The sequence below is a fragment of the Arachis duranensis genome, chromosome 8 (genome assembly GCF_000817695.3).
Source record: "Arachis duranensis cultivar V14167 chromosome 8, aradu.V14167.gnm2.J7QH, whole genome shotgun sequence".
NCBI classification, from domain to species: domain Eukaryota; kingdom Viridiplantae; phylum Streptophyta; class Magnoliopsida; order Fabales; family Fabaceae; genus Arachis; species Arachis duranensis.
The window spans coordinates 27,272,461-27,290,664 of record NC_029779.3 but is presented as its reverse complement, the minus strand read 5'-3'; positions in this window follow the sequence as shown (position 1 = coordinate 27,290,664).

The following is an 18,204-nucleotide window of genomic DNA, read 5'->3' as shown; positions in this document are numbered from 1 at the left end:
AACTAGTCATTTGAGAGTAATTTAACGGTGTTTGGCTCAAGTTTACGAGACTTTCTTAGTTTTTTGTATTAGTTTTAATTATAATAAATATATTAAGTAGTTTATTTTTAATATAGGGGACTTATCAATGTTAGAAGCTTGCTTAGTAGACTTTCCATCTCCTAATTGTAATTCAGGTGGTGTTTGTTTATAGGTACGCAATATTGAGATAGGAATATGGTACACAATATTGAAATAGGAATATAGAGATATAAAATTATGTTTATTTAGATAAAATAAAAATAAAAATATTATATCTAAAAATATTAAATTAATATATTTTATATCTATCTTAATAAAAAAGATATAGAGATATTAATAAGTGTTATAATTTATTTTTTATTTTTTATTAATTTTATTAATTTTTTGTAATTATATTTTTAATATTCTTTAATGTAAAAGAATAATAAATATTTAGTGAATTATTTAATAAATTTATCATTTACTTAGTATTATATATAAAGATGTTTTGTATAAAAAAATTAAAATAATAAAATTATAATTGAGTTGAAGAATTTAAATTAAATTAAAGTTATAGAATTTTTAAAATATTTATAAATTATAAGATTACTTATTTAAGTTGATAACTAAAAGTAAAAATAAATGTTTTATGAAATAATAGATAATAGTTGATGGGATGGGATAAAGTTTTGTTATAGAAGTTTTAGAAAGTATCAAATTATGGCTAGCCATCCCATGAAATAAAAAGTTGATGAAAATTTTTTGAAATTCGATATGACAACTTATAAGGAGGTTTGTCAAATCAAGGAAGGCAAAGACGAGATGAATTTAAGTTCTCTGCAAATTGTCATGTCATGTGATCATTAAAATATTAGTATATCAGTATATTAATATCTGCATAAAGAATGGTATGTATATTATTTTCTAAGTAAATTAAAATAAAAATGTGAATCATGCATGCATGTAAAGGGTTTTTACTTTCGAAACTATAATGTTTGTCGTGTAAAAGATATTTTTATTTTGTTTTTTGACAATTGATTAATAACAGAGCAAATATATAATTTTTGAATACATTGAGTTACTATAATGTTTGTGAAATAGATTATCTAAAGATAATTTTATTTTGTTTTATATTGAGTGAAACCAGAAATAGAATAGAGAAGAATAAATTATATATTTTGGTTTAACTATTATGTGTAATATAGTTTATATTTAGTCTTTATTATAATTATGTGATAAAATTTTTATTATTTTTTTTAAGGATTATATACACAAATTTTCAAAAATTCTATCAAATTCTATCAGAGACTTCTATTCAAGTTTTGATTTGGCTAGATTCATTCCTAAATTTTCAAGGATTAATCTCTACATACAAGTGTTTTGCGCTTACGAGCTTTATAAGTTTGAAAAAAAGGAAATCCACTAAATGCGTTGCTTATGTTACATGCCTCTTTAACAGACTTTTAAATCAATTCAAATCAATTAACGCGCAAATATATAACTTCCATTTTTTAAAAGATCTCATTTCTTTTTTCGAATTTCTTGTCAAATTTGTTGGATCTCCTTCTTACTTCGTTTTTTTCGATTTTCATGATTTCTTAAATCAAGCTTTGAAATTGTTTTGAAGATAATGCAACTTCAGAAATACACCCAAACGATTACAGAAATACACCCAAATGATTACAGAAATACCCCAAACAGTTACTGAAAGGATTACAGAAATACACCCAAACGGTTATAGAAATACACCCAACGGATTATAAAAATACACCCAAAGAATTTAAGAAATACACCCAAAACATGGGAGAGACAATATATTTCTTCTTGAAATCTTTTAATGTTTTACTGGTTAAGGATGATGCACATGGCAGAGATAATCTAGAAAAAAACCCTAGAAGAACAGTAAAACAGTACCTTGAATAATGTTTCTTTGTTTTTTCTGGTGATTTTTTATGGAGATTTGTATCTTTTCTTCTTGATTTCTTCTACTCTTCACGAGGAGTTAGAACGTGTCTTTTGTTTCGAATGTCGCTTTTGCGTTTTGGTTGGAAGAAGAGGAAGAGTGCGAATCTTGACGGTTTGCCTTTTGATCGAGGAAGAAGAGGAAGAGTGCGGCATAGTAAACGCGTGCGTTGGACGCTCGATTTTAAAGGAGTGGTACGTGTATTTTTTTTCTTGGACTTTAACCAACTTGTATAGCTTGTAAGCCAAAAAGACTTGTATGTGTAGCAGGCCTCAATTTTCATAATTATATTTTTTATTATTATATTTTTCATCTCAAATTTTTTATGAAAAAATGAGAATAAATTAGATTTTCATAATTTATTCTAGTTTATCACCAAACATAATACAAGAACGCAAAATTTTGTGTCTCTGTCCATCAGTGTCTTGTCATGTCCTGTTCTTAGTGACTTGTCTTGTCCTATTCTCATAAACAAACGCAACAAAATAGAACGATTTAAACGTTAGGGACACAAATAGGATTTACTCCAAACGTTGGGGACAAAAACGATATTTTACTCATTAAAAAAACACTAAACAAAATAAAAGTATAAATGGTCAAATATAACCTAAAAAATCACTTAAATTAAAAAAAACCTGTGATGAATTATAATGAATCTATATATGAGAAATAAAAGTAAAATAAATAATTAAAAATAAAATAAAAATAGCAATTAAAAAAAGTAAAAGAAGATAGAAAAGATAATGTGTGGAGTAGATAAAAAATGTATTGCAATAGAAGATTAATATAATTAATTAATACAAAGGATGAAAGAGAAAAATCAAAATACAATCTTATTAAAAAAACTATCAAAAAATATTTTAAAGAAAAACCTATTAATCAACTTTTATAAAAATATTACAAAAAATATAAATTATCTTTAAATAAAATAATAACAACTTTAAGAATTATTAATCAAAATAAATTAAAAAAAATAATATAAAAAAAATCATAAAAAAATATTAACAAAATTAAGATAAAAAAATAAAAATAAAAAATTACAAATATTTTATGTGAGGTACAAAATAGAGAGAAAAAATGATATATAAAATAATAATATTTATCCTAATCAAAATCAAATTACACAATTAATTAGTTATAATTAATACAATTGAATGAATCAAACACATTAAATTAAAAAATAATTTAGTTAATTTGTATTTTAAGGACACATTTTAAAAATATTTATTTTTCAATAATTTTTATAAAATATTTTTTATAATATTTTTAACATATAGTCTAAAGACACAATTATAATAACCCATTAAAAGGTACTTAATTAGTTATACAAATAATTAGTGTAATTGATTTAGTTTAATAAATTAAAAGAAATAAATGTAAAAGGAAGAGATAAAGAAAAAGTGAAATTATAAACACGTGTAGCCATTAAAAAGTAATAAAAAAAGTCTTTTTTAATTTTTTATTTATTAATTATTAATTTATTATAATTAATTTCACAACATTTATTATACGTTATTCATCTTACAAATTAATATAATTAACTAATTGATATAACTCATTTCGCTATACTTTCTAAATAAATAATTAAAAATGTACGTCTCAATTTTTTGTTAAAGTATAATAAAATAAATTACATAAATCGAGTAGATATAAATCTGAAAATTATAAAATTTTATTAACAACTCAAATAAACTAGTACCATAAAACTAAATTTAATGTCTATTTTAAAAATAATTACTGACCTTTTATTTTTTAATTATTAATAATTTAAATAAAGTAATACCCTATAACTTATTTTGTTATCTATTTTAAGTAATTATTAACATTCTATTTTTTTAATTATTTGCTTGTTTTATTTATCATTTATACTTTCAATCAATTATATTAATAAATAAATAACTAAATCAACTCCGATTATACTTAGACTATTCAACAATTCAATATAATCTTTTTAATTTGGAATTAACTACTAATGATAGAAAATAAAAAATTTAGAGTAATTCAATGTTATGAACATTAATTTTTATTGTGAAATAACCTAAAATCATAATAAAATTTATTTTTAAAGAAATAATCAAGTATTATTGTTAATTATGAAATTATCTAAAATTATAATGCATTTTATTTTTAAAGAAACAATCATCCACTAATATCTATAAATAGAAACTATCGTCAAAATGCTTTGATTAAAAATATGAGGAGTTAATTACTATTCATTATTAATAATATATTGATTATATCAAAAAGTAAAAATATAATTTTCTGCATTGACACAATTAGAAGGATTACCATCATGAGTAAAATTTTGTTAAAAAGATATTTTTCTAAAATAAATTTATTTAGAGAAATATAAATTGGTTATTAATAACCGGTGCCATAATCATATAATTATCATATTATTATTATTATTATTATTATTATTATTATTATTATTATTATTATTATATTTTCGATTGATAATTGATAAGTAGTTTATAATATAATTATAATAAAGATATTTTTATAAAATAAAATTAGAAGAGAAAATAGTGCATCCATTTTGGCAGAAAAATGGATTCATGAGAAATCGACACCTCACTTTCATTAGTTGGGGAAAAATCCAGTTTTAGTATATTAAGTAGATAAGTAAATAGATAGATAGATAGATAGATAGATTCTCTCAATATCATAAATACAAAACAGAAATACCTACAAAAAAAGATTAAAATAATTTTTCAATATTCTCCAAGATTACTCTCTTTATTTTTTTTTTCTCAGTGACTTTTTTTAATACCTCACATATTTACATTTTTTCATTGATTTAAAAAACAAAGAATGATAAAATTGAATAACAAAAAAATCAATGTAAAACTATAAAGGAGAAAAAGGTTCAGTTCAAAAGTTATAAAGATTCAAACAGTGTGTTCATTCTCCGTGTTTTAATTTTCGATCATTTATCATTTTAAATAAGAGTAAAATTTTTAAAATTTGAGTTTGGTTAAATTATTTTGACTTTGTTCTTTTTTTTTCCAAAAATCAAAATAAAAATGCAGAAAAGAGATAGGATAACAACAAGTGACTCATGGTTTGTAGAGTTGGCGTGAATCAATATATAGCTGCTTCTCTTTCTCTTTTTTTCTTTGACTTTCAAAATCTAAACCATTGATTAATTATTTTGCTCCACATTTTAATTTTAACTTTTAATTTACAGCAGAAAAAGATAACCTCCATAAATAAAATTTGTTATGTTAATATTTTTTATGATTCAATTTTTTATTTAATTTTTGCTTTTGGTATTATTATCTGACTTTTTTTTCTCTTTACTACTTAGACTTAGTGATAATTTTTTTTCACTTTGATAGAATCTTAATATAATTATTTTTATTTTGCTTTCAACAATTTTTTCTTTCTTATTTTGATATCAACAACAATTTTCATAGGCCATATGAAAATGAAATATTTGCCATTCGTCTTGAATCTAATTAATTTCAAATTTATTGAATTTCACCTGCACAAAAATCATACACATCATACATATTTTTAGACTTTTAACTCAATCATTAATCTTTGTCATCATCATCATTATTATTATTATTATTATTAAACTTAACACTTTAATTGACTATATTATATTAAAATTCTTATTAATATATTTCTATTTTTTATTTAAAAATATAAAATATTGATGAAAATCAGACATTTCTAAATTTATTCATATTATATTATTAAAGAAGTGTTTGAATAATTTAATAAAGTGACTCTTCTTCAATTTGACCGACCATATATATTAATAATGAGAATTTTGTTCTCTCCATTCTCTTCGTCTTCTTCTTCTTCTCCTCTTTTTTCGTCATTTTTCACTATCATTACTTCTATATCTTTCTTCTCTTTTTTTTTTCATTTAATTTTTTTCTATCTCTACCTTTCTTTTTCTCCTCTTCCTCCTCCTCTTTCATCAATATTATTATTATTATTATAGTCTTCTTTTTATATATATAATAGACAAAAGAAAAAAAATAAAAAAATAAGAAAAAATATAAAATTAAAGAAGATATTTTTTGTGCTTTTATAGTAAAATTTGGGTGTAACAACTAAGAAATTTATGTGTTATTATTAAAAAATTTCAGCATATTTTTATTTTGATAAGTTATACATAATTCAATACTTTTTTTCCTCTTCTTCTTCTTCTTTTACATCATTATTATTCTTTTTATTCATCTTTTTCTTCTTATTTTATCTTCTCAAACTTCTTATTTTACTTTGTTAACAAGAATAAAAATAAATAAAAATTAAAAAAAAGCACATAAAGCAACAAAATTACTAGAAAGAAGATGAACCTACATTCATTCAACTATAAAAAAAGAAAAAAAGAAGAAAAAAATTGTAGCATTAAAGAATATATTTTTGTACTTTTGTATCAAAATTTTCATGTAAAACTACAAAATAGATGTATCAATGTTAAGAAATTTCGGTGCATTTTTATTCTTATAAGTTACGCATAATTTAAAATTCTTTTTCTTCCTCCTCCTATTTTCTGTTGCTTCTTTTTCTTCATTTTCTTCTTCTTTCATTTTCTTATAATTCTTCTTGTTTCATTATCTTAAAAATAATAAAAACAAATCAATGTTGCTAGGAAGGAAAGAAGAAAAAGAAAAGCGCAAAAAGAATATATTTGCATTAGTGAAGCACATGTGTATATACGCTCGATGTAATGAAAGTATTTTTTGTTGAATGTAGACTAACTTAGTTCGACTTAGAGCTTGTTAGGGTGAGTTTATAATAAAAAATCTTGTTTTGATTTATCTTTTTTTTAAAAGATTTTATGAAAAAATAAAAGTAAATTTATGTTCGAATATCTCATGCAAAATAATCTTTTCATCTATCAATTATGTTTGGATATAATAATATAAAAATACTTATTTATTTATTTATTTATTATTGGGATTGTTTAGAGGCCATTTGTAAAAAAGATCTTTTTTTAATAATTTTTTTAAATGATCTTTTATAAAAGTAAAAGTAATTTTATGTTTGGATATCTCATGTAAAAAGATATTTTTATTTATTAATTATATTTGGTTAAAATAAGATAAAAGTATTTTTTTGTTCATCTATCATGTGAAAAATATCCTTTTTTAGGAAAAAATATCCTTTAAGAAGGATATAAATTATAGTTTTTCAAAAAATATGTTCTTTTAATTTTTTTAGTGCTTTTATTTTTACTATTAGAAATTTGTCAAACACACAAAATATACAAAAAAATTCATTAAATTATTATTTTTTAATCAATTCAACGGTGTCCAAATAAGTACTATATAAAGAACATCTTTTTTTTTTTCAAGAAAAAAAAAGTCTTTAAATTATAAATTTTTAAAAAAGATGTTTTTTATTATTATTATTTTTAGTACTTTTATTTTTATTATTAAAAATTTGTCAACTATATTAAATAATAATTTTTTTATTAAAAATTATTTTTTAATCGAAATAATGACACTCAAATTAATATATAATTGTAAAAAAATTTAAATATATAATGAGATAATATCATAAAAGTTACAAAATTATTTTATGTTTAGTATTTTTATGTTCTATTTAATGATAATTTAAAAAAATATTATTATTAATCTAATATTAAAAATAAAAATATAACATAACAGAGTATAACTTTTTATATTAATCTTTTTTGAGAAAGAGACGTGTTATTTTCAAATTGTAATGACTCTATTTTTCACATTATAATATACTTTAGAGTTTGAAGTATCATTACATGCATACACTCCCTTCATATTCATGGCAGTTGGTATAGCCTTAACTATAACAATCCTTCATATTCATACACCTTCCTTCTTAATACAACCACTACATTAGAAATTTATTACTAGTAAGCTTTCTCTATATTTTGATTTTATGTTAATCTATTTTTATTTGTCTAAATAAGAGTACTTTTTACCCCATTTTTTTTTTGGAGCCTAGTTTAGTAACATAATGATTTTGCTGTCTATGGATTTAAATTATTTAAAGTTTAAATTTTATTTTAGAAAATAAAGTGTAATTTTTTATTTTTGAATAAATTTTTTTATATTTATTTTTTGTTCTACTTATAAAACAAATTGTGAGAGATTAATTTTACTCTTTAAAGTAAAATTCAAACTTTAAAGAATTCAAATCCTATGAATTTTGGTTCGGTTTTTTGGAACTCATTTCTAACTAGCATTATTTTTTTTTTAAACTCAACACTTTAATTGATTATATTATATTAAAATTTTTATTAATATATTTTTATCTTTTATTTGAAAATATAAAAAGTTCATGAAAACCAGACATTTCTAAATGTATTCATATTATATTATTAAAGAAGTGTTCGGATAATTTAATAAAGTGATTATTTTTCAACTTAACCGACCATATATTAATACTGAGCGTTTCAAAATTCTATGTCTTCAAAAAATAGCCTAATCTCATAATGTGTGTTTTTAATAAAAATTTATAAAATAAAAAAGTTAGTTGTTTTGAACACAAATATTAGATTAAATGTAAAGGAGAGTACATAGAAAATATTGATTAAAATAAAAATTTGTGACGGTATAATAATTTCATAAAAATATTAAGTTTGTAATATAATTTATTTCATTAAAATTTATTATTATTTTATAATAAAATTTAATATTTAAGTTATTTAATCAACTAAATTTAATTAAATTGTTATAATCTAATTTATTTTTAGGTATCACTACTTTTAATAAACTTTTGACTTAACATGTGAATATATATAACTGCATTCTCTTTATCGTATTCTTTTTCTTCTTCTCTTTTTTCTTCATATTTCTATTTTATCATAGTTCGTCACCGTCGTTACCTCCATCTTATTCTTCCCTTTCTTTTTTCATTTGAATTTCTTCGATCTCCACTTCCTCCTCCTCCATCGTCATTATTATCATCATCATTTACTTCTTATATGTTTAATAGAAAACAGATAAAAATAATTAAAAAAATGAAAAAAAAATATAGTATTAAATAAGATATTTTTGTACTTTTGTAACAAAATTTGGGTGTAAAAATAAAAAAATTATGTGTTATTATTAAGAAATTTCAGTATATTTTTATTCTGATAAATTTTGCATAATTCAATACTTTTTCTCTTCTTCATCTTTTGTTTCTTCATTTTCTTTCTTTATCTTCGTTATTTTTTTTATTCATCTTTTTTTCTTATTTTTCCTATTTTACTCTGTTAATAAGAATAAAAATAAATAAAAATAAAAAAATAAAAAGTACATAAAGCAACAAAATTACCAAAAAAAAGAAGAATCTACATTCATTCAACTATAAGAAAGAAAAAAAATAAGAAAAAAATTACAGCATTAAATAATATATTGTTATACATTAGTATCAAAATTTCGATGTAAAACTACAAAATAGATGTGTCATTATAAAGAAATTTCAGTGCATTTTTATTTTTATAAGTTATGTATAATTTAAAACTCCTTTTCTTTTTCCTCCCATCTTCTTTTGCTTCTTCTTCTTCATTTTCTTCTTCTTTCAATTTTTCATAATTTTTCTTGTTTCATTCTCTTAAAAAGAATAAAAAAATCAATGCTGCTAGAAAGGAAAGGAGGAAAAAAAAGTCCAAAAAGAATATATTTGTATTAGTGAAGTACATGTGTATACACGCTAGATGTAATAAAAGTAATTTTTGTTGGATTTGGACAAACTTAGTTCGATTTAGGGCTTGTTTGGGTGAGTTTCTAATAAAAAAATCTTGTTTTGATTTATTTTTTTAAAGATTTTATGAACAAATAAAAGTAATTTTATGTTCAGATATCTCATGCAAAATGATCTTTTTATTTATCAATTATGTTTTTGTATAATTATATAAAAGTACTTTTTGTTTATTTATTACGTTATGTTTGGATATAATAATATAAAAATATTTATTTATTTGTTTATTACTTGGTTTGTTTAGACACCATTTGTGAAAAAGATATTTTTTTAATGATTTTTTTTAAATGATCTTTGTTAAAAGTAAAAGTAATTGTATGTTTGGACAATGTAAAAAGATATTTTTATTTATTAATTATATTGGGTTAAAATAAGATAAAAGTATTTTTTTATTCATCTATCATGGAAAAATATTTATTTTTAAGGAAAAAAAATATAAATTATAGTTTTTTAAAAAAGGTATTTTTTTTATATTTTTTTAGTACTTTTACTTTTACTATTAGAAATTTGTCAAACACATTAAAAAATACAAAAAAAAATTATTATTATTTTTTAATCAATTCAACTGTGTCAAAATAAATACTATGTAAAGAACATCTTTTCTTTCAAGAAAAGAAAATCTTTAAATAATAATATCTTTAAATTATAAATTTTTGAAAAAGATGTTTTTTTAATTATTTTTAGTACTTTTATTTTCATTATTAAAAATTTGTCAACTATATTAAATAATTTTTTATTAAAAATTATTTTTTAATCAAAATAATAACCCTCAAATTAATACATAATTGTTAAAAAATTTAAATATGTAATGAGACTGTAAAAATAAAATATCTTATAGACTTATTTTAAAAAATATCCGCTCCAACGTTATACGGATCAACCACATAATTCTCGAAGAGAGTATATCAGGGCTAAAAAAATTTAAATATCGAAATGAAATAAGTGATATATCTTGACATTATAATTTTTTGTATTTTTTAAAACTATGTAAAGTATACAAATTGGAGGAACGATTCTTTTATTTGTGTTTAAAAATTAAAAAAATTTGGATACACAAATCGATCCCTTCAATTTATATTTAAAAAATTATTTTTTTTATTTTTTAAATACAAATTGAAAAATTTGAGTATAAAAATAATCTGATTTCTATAATTTTTTAAAAATCAAACAGTCTAATTTTTATTTGTTAAATTATAATCATCTTACATTTTATAAAAATATCATAATAGTTCAAAATTAAAACACATTTTATAAAAATATCATAACAGTTCAAAATTAAAAAATACTATTATTAATCTAATATTAAAAAATATAATATAACAGAATATAACTTTTTATATTAAATTTTTTGGAAAAGAGACGTGTTATTTTCAAATTGCATTAACTCCGTTTTCCAGATTATAATATACTTTGAAGTTTGAAGCATCATTAAATGCATACACGCACTTCCAAAACCGAAACCTAATATGCTTTGAAGTTTGAAACATCATTAAATGTATACACGCAAATCGAAACCTAATATGCTTTGAAGTTTGAAGCATCATTAAATGCATACACGCACTCCCAAAACCGAAACCACCGTAAAAGAACTCTCTCATCTCATGGCAGTTCGCAGCCTCAACTAAAACAATCCTTCATATATTCATGGACCTTCCTTCTTAATACTATCACTATATTAGAAATTTATTACTAGTAAACTTTCTCTATTTTTTGATTTTATGTTAATCTATTTTTATTTGTTTAAACAAGAGTACTTTTTAATTTTTACCCTATCTTTTTTGGAACATAGTTTTGTAACACAATAGTTTTGCTGTCTATGAATTTAAATTTGAATTATTTAAAGTTTGAATTTTATTTTAGAAAATAAAGTATAATTTTTTATTCTTAAATAATTTTTTTTCATATTTATTTTTGGTCTACTTATGAAACAAATGGTAAAAGATTACATTTTATTCTATAAAGTGAAATTAAAACTTTAGAGAATTCAAATCCTATAAATTTTAGTTCAGTTTTGTGAAACTCATTTCTAGCTAACATTATTATTTTTTTAGACTCAACACTTTAATTGATTATATTATATTAAAATTTTTATTAATATATTTTTATCTTTTATTTGAAAATATAAAAGGTTGATAAAAACCATACATTTCTAAATGTATTCATATTATATTATTAAAGAAGTGTTTCGATAATTTAATAAAGTGATTATTTTTTAACTTGACCGACCATATATTGATATTGAGAGTTTCAAAATTTTACGTCTTCAAAGAACATACTAATCTCATAAAGTGCAAGTTATTTAATCAACCAAATTTAATTAAATTGTTATAATTTAATTTATTTTTAGGTACTACTACTTTTAATAAACTTTTGACTTAACATGCGAATATATATAACTGCATTTTCTTTATCGTATTCTTCTTCTTCTTCTCTTTTTTCTTCATATTTCTATTTTATCATAGTTCGTCACTGTTACTACCTCTATCTTATTCTTCTATTTCTTTTTTAATTTGAATTTCTTCGATCTCCACCTCCTCTTCTTCCATCGTCATTATTATCATCATCATCTTCTTCTTATATGTATAATAGAAAACAGATAAAAATAATTAAAAAAATAAAGAAAAAATATAGTATTAAATAAGATATTTTTATACTTTTGTAACAAAATTTGGGTGTAAAAATAAAAAAAATTATGTGTTATTATTAAGAAATTTTAGTATATTTTTATTCTGATAAATTTTGCATAATTCAATACTTTTTCTCTTCTTCATCTTCTGTTTCTTCATTTTCTTCTTTTTTATTATCATTATTTTTTTTATTCATCTTTTTCTTTTTATTTTTCCTATTTTACTCTGTAAACAAGAATAAAAATAAATAAAAATTAAAAAAAGCACATAAAGCAACAAAATTACTAGAAAGAAGATGAACTTATATTCATTCAACTATAAGAAAGAAAAAAAAAAGAAAAAAATTGCAGCATTAAAGAATATATTTTTATACTTTTGTATCAAAATTTTCATGTAAAACTACAGTATAGATGTGTCATTGTAAAGAAATTTCGGTGTATTTTTATTCTTATAAGTTATGCATAATTTAAAACTCCTTTTCTTTCTCCTCCCATCTTCTGTTGCTTCTTCTTCTTTATTTTCTTCTTCTTTTAATTTGTCATCATTTTTCTTGTTTCATTCTCTTAAAAAGAATAAATAAAAATCAATGCTGCTAGAAAGGAAAGGAGGAAAAGAAAAAGCCCAAAAAAGATATATTTGTATTAGTGAAGCACATGTGTATACACGTTGAATGTAATGAAAGTGTTTTTTGTTGGATTTGGACTAACTTAGTTCGATTTAGGGCTGGTTTGGGTGAATTTTTAATAAAAAATCTTGTTTTGATTTATTTTTTTAAAGATTTTATGAAGAAATAAGAGTAATTTTATGTTCGGATATCTCATCCAAAATGATCTTTTTATCTATCAATTGGATATAATAATATAAAAGTACTTATTTATTTATTTATTATTGGGTTTGTTTAGACGCCATTTGTAAAAAAGATCTTTTTTAATGATTTTTTAAAAAAGATATAAATTATAGTTTTACAAAAAAAGTATTTTTTATTTTTTAGTACTTTTACTTTTACTATTATAAATTTGTCAAACACACTAAAAAATACACACACAAAAATTCATTATTTTTTTTAATCAATTCAACAGTGTCCAAATAAGTACTATGTAAAGAACATCTTTTCTTTCAAGAAAAAAAGTATTCAAATTATAAATTTTTGAAAAAGATATTTTTTATTATTATTTTTAGTACTTTTATTTTTATTATTAAAAATTTGTCAACTATATTAAATAAATTTTGTATTAAAAATTATTTTTTAATCAAAATAATAACACTCAAATTAATACATAATTGTTAAAAAATTTAAATATGTAATGAGACCGTAAAAATAAAATATTTTATAGACCTATTTTAAAAAATATCGCCCCAACATTACGTTATACAGATCAACCACATAATTCTTGAGGAGAGTATATCAGGGCTAGAAAAATTTAGATATCAAAATGGAATGAGTAATATATCTTAACATTAAAATTTTTGGTATTTTTTAAAAATATGTAAAATATACAAATTAGAGAGATCGGATTCTTTTATTTGTGTTTAAAAATAAAACAAAAATTGGGTACACAAATCGATCCCTTCGATTTGTATTTAAAAAATTAATTTTTTTAATTTTTTAAATACAAATTAAAAAATTCGAGTATAAAAATAAGATAATCTAATTTCTGTAATTTTGTAAAAATCAGACGGTTTAATTTTTATTTGTTAAATTATAATCATCTCACATTTTATATAAATATGATAACAGTTCACAATTAAAAAAATACTATTATTAATCTAATATTAAAAATAAAAATATGACATAACAGAGTATAACTTTTATATTAATTTTTTTGGAAAAGAGACGTGTTATTTTCAAATTGCATTGACTCTATTTTTCATATTATAATATACTTTGAAATTTGAAGCATCATTACATGCATACATGCACTTTCAAAACCAAAACCACCGTAAAAGAACTCTCTCATTTCATAGTAGTTGTAGCCTTAACTATAACAATCCTTCATATTCATGGACCTTCCTTCTTAATACTATCATTACATTAGAAATTTATTACTAGTAAGCTTTCTCTTTTTTTTTTTATTTTATGTTAATCTATTTTTATTTGTCTAAATAAGAGTATTTTTTACCCTATTTTTTTTGGAGCCTAGTTTAGTAACACAATGGTTTTACTGTCTATGGATTTGGATTTGGATTATTTAAAATTTGAATTTTACTTTAAAAAAAAAAGTGTAATTTTATATCTTTGAATAATTTTTTTATATTTATTTTTTGTTCTACTTATGAAACAAATGGTAAGAGATTATATATTATTCTCTAAAGTGAAATTCAAATTTTAGAGAATTCAAATCCTAATGATTTTGGTTCAGTTTTGTGGAACTCAAGTTAGTTATTTTGAACACAAATATTAGATTAAATGTAAAAGAGAGTACATAAAAAATATTGATTAAAATAAAAATTTGTGACAGTACAATAATTTCATAAAAATATTAAGTTTGTAATATAATTAATTTCATTAAAATTTATTATTATTTTAAAATAAAATTTAATATTTAAATTATTTAATCAACCAAATTTAATCAAATTTTTATAATTTAATTTATTTTTAGGTACCACTATTTTTAATAACGTTTGACGTAACATGCGAATATATATAACTGCATTCTCTTTATCGTCTTCTTCTTCTCTTTTTTTTATATTCTATTTTATCATAGTTCGTCATTGTCACTGCCTCCATCTTATTCTTCTCTTTCTTTTTTCATTTGAATTTCTTCGATCTCCACCTCCTCTTCCATCATCATTATTATCATCATCATCTTCTTCTTATATGTATAATAGAAAACAGATAAAAATAATTAAAAAAATGAAGAAAAAATATAGTATTAAATAAGATATTTTTGTACTTTTGTAACAAAATTTGGGTGTAAAAATAAAAAAATTATGTATTATTATTAAGAAATTTCAGTATATTTTTATTTTGATAAATTCTGCATAATTCAATACTTTTTCTCTTCTTCATCTTTTGTTTCTTCATTTTCTTCTTTTTTATCTTCGTTATTTTTTTATTCATCTTTTTCTTCTTATTTTTCTTATTTTACTCTGTTAATAAGAATAAAAATAAATAAAAATAAAAAAATAAAAAGTACATAAAGCAACAAAATTACTAAAAAGAAGAAGAATGTACATTCATTCAACTATAAGAAAGAAAAAAAACAAAAAAAATTACAGCATTAAATAATATATTTTTATACATTAGTATCAAAACTTCGATGTAAAACTACAAAATAGATGTGTCATTGTAAAGAAATTTCAGTGCATTTTTATTCTTATAAGTTATATATAATTTAAATCTCCTTTTCTTTTTTCTCCCATCTTCTGTTGCTTCTTCTTCTTCATTTTCTTCTTCTTTCAATTTTTCATAATTTTTCTTGTTTTATTCTCTTAAAAAGAATAAAAAAATCAATGCTGCTAGAAAGGAAAGGAGGAAAAAAAAAAGTCTAAAAAGGATATATTTGTATTAGTGAAATACATGTGTATACACGCTGGATGTAATAAAAGTAATTTTTGTTGGATTTGGACAAACTTAGTTCGATTTAGGACTTGTTTGGGTGAGTTTCTAATAAAAAATCTTGTTTTGATTTATTTTTTTTAAAGATTTTATGAACAAATAAAAGTAATTTTATGTTCAGATATCTCATGCAAAATGATCTTTTTATTTATCAATTATGTTTGGATATAATAATATAAAAATATTTATTTATTTGTTTATTACTTGGTTTGTTTAGACACCATTTGTGAAAAAGATATTTTTTTAATGATTTTTTTTAAATGATTTTTTATAAAAGTAAAAGTAATTGTATGTTTGGACAATGTAAAAAGATATTTTTATTTATTAATTATATTTGGTTAAAATAAGATAAAAGTATTTTTTTATTTATCTATCATGGAAAAAATATTTATTTTTAAGGAAAAAAATATAAATTATAGTTTTTTAAAAAAAATGTTTTTTTTATATTTTTTTAGTACTTTTACTTTTACTATTAGAAATTTGTCAAACACACTAAAAAATATAAAAAAAATTATTATTATTTTTTAATCAATTCAACTGTGTCAAAATAAATACTATGTAAAGAACATCTTTTCTTTCAAGAAAATAATATCTTTAAATTATAAATTTTTGAAAAAGATGTTTTTTTAATTATTTTTAGTACTTTTATTTTCATTATTAAAAATTTGTCAACTATATTAAATAATTTTTTATTAAAAATTATTTTTTAATCAAAATAATAACCCTCAAATTAATACATAATTGTTAAAAAATTTAAATATGTAATGAGACTGTAAAAATAAAATATCTTATAGACTTATTTTAAAAAATATCCGCTCCAACGTTATACGGATCAACCACATAATTCTCGAAGAGAGTATATCAAAGCTAAAAAAATTTAGATATCGAAATGGAATAAGTGATATATCTTGACGTTATAATTTTTTGTATTTTTTAAAACTATGTAAAGTATACAAATTGGAGGAATGATTCTTTTATTTGTGTTTAAAAATTAAAAAAATTTGGGTACACAAATCGATTCCTTCAATTTGTATTTAAAAAATTATTTTTTTATTTTTTAAATACAAATTGAAAAATTTGAGTATAAAAATAATCTGATTTCTATAATTTTTTAAAAATCAAACAGTCTAATTTTTATTTGTTAAATTATAATCATCTTACATTTTATAAAAATATCATAATAGTTCAAAATTAAAAAATACTATTATTAATCTAATATTAAAAAAATATAATATAACAGAATATAACTTTTTATATTAAATTTTTTGAAAAAGAGACGTGTTATTTTCAAATTGCATTGACTCCGTTTTCCAGATTATAATATACTTTGAAGTTTGAAACATCATTAAATGCATACACGCATTTCCAAAATCGAAACCTAATATGCTTTAAAGTTTAAAACATCATTAAATGTATACACGCAAATCGAAACCTAATATGCTTTGAAGTTTGAAGTATCGTTAAATGCATACACACACTCCCAAAACCGAAACCACCGTAAAAGAACTCTCTCATCTCATGGCAGTTCGCAGCCTCAACTATAACAATCCTTCATATTCATGGACCTTCCTTCTTAATACTATCACTATATTAGAAATTTATTACTAGTAAATTTTCTCTATTTTTTAATTTTATGTTAATCTATTTTTATTTGTTTAAATAAGAGTACTTTTTAATTTTTACCTTATTTTTTTTGGAGCCTAGTTTTGTAACACAATGATTTTGCTGTCTATGAATTTAAATTTGGATTATTTAAAGTTTGAATTTTATTTTAGAAAATAAAGTATAATTTTTTATTCTTAAATAATTTTTTTATATTTATTTTTGGTTCTACTTATGAAACAAATGGTAAAAGATTACATTTTATTCTATAGAGTAAAATTCAAACTTTAGAGAATTCAAATCCTATGAATTTTAGTTTAGTTTTGTGAAACTTATTTCTAGCTAACATTATTATTTTTTTAGACTCAACACTTTAATTGATTATATTATATTAAATTTTTTATTAATATATTTCTATCTTTTATTTGAAAATATAAAAGGTTGATAAAAACCATACATTTCTAAATGTATTCATATTATATTATTAAAGAAGTGTTTCGATAATTTAATAAAGTGATTATTTTTTAACTTGACCGACCATATATTGATATTGAGAGTTTCAAAATTTTACGTCTTCAAAGAACATACTAATCTCATATGGTGTGTTTTAATAAAAATTTATAAAATAAAAAGTTAGTTGTTTTGAACACAAATATTAGATTAAATATAAAAGAGAGTACATAAAAAATATTGATTAAAATAAAAATTTGTGACAGTACAATAATTTCATAAAAATATTAAGTTTATAATATAATTTATTT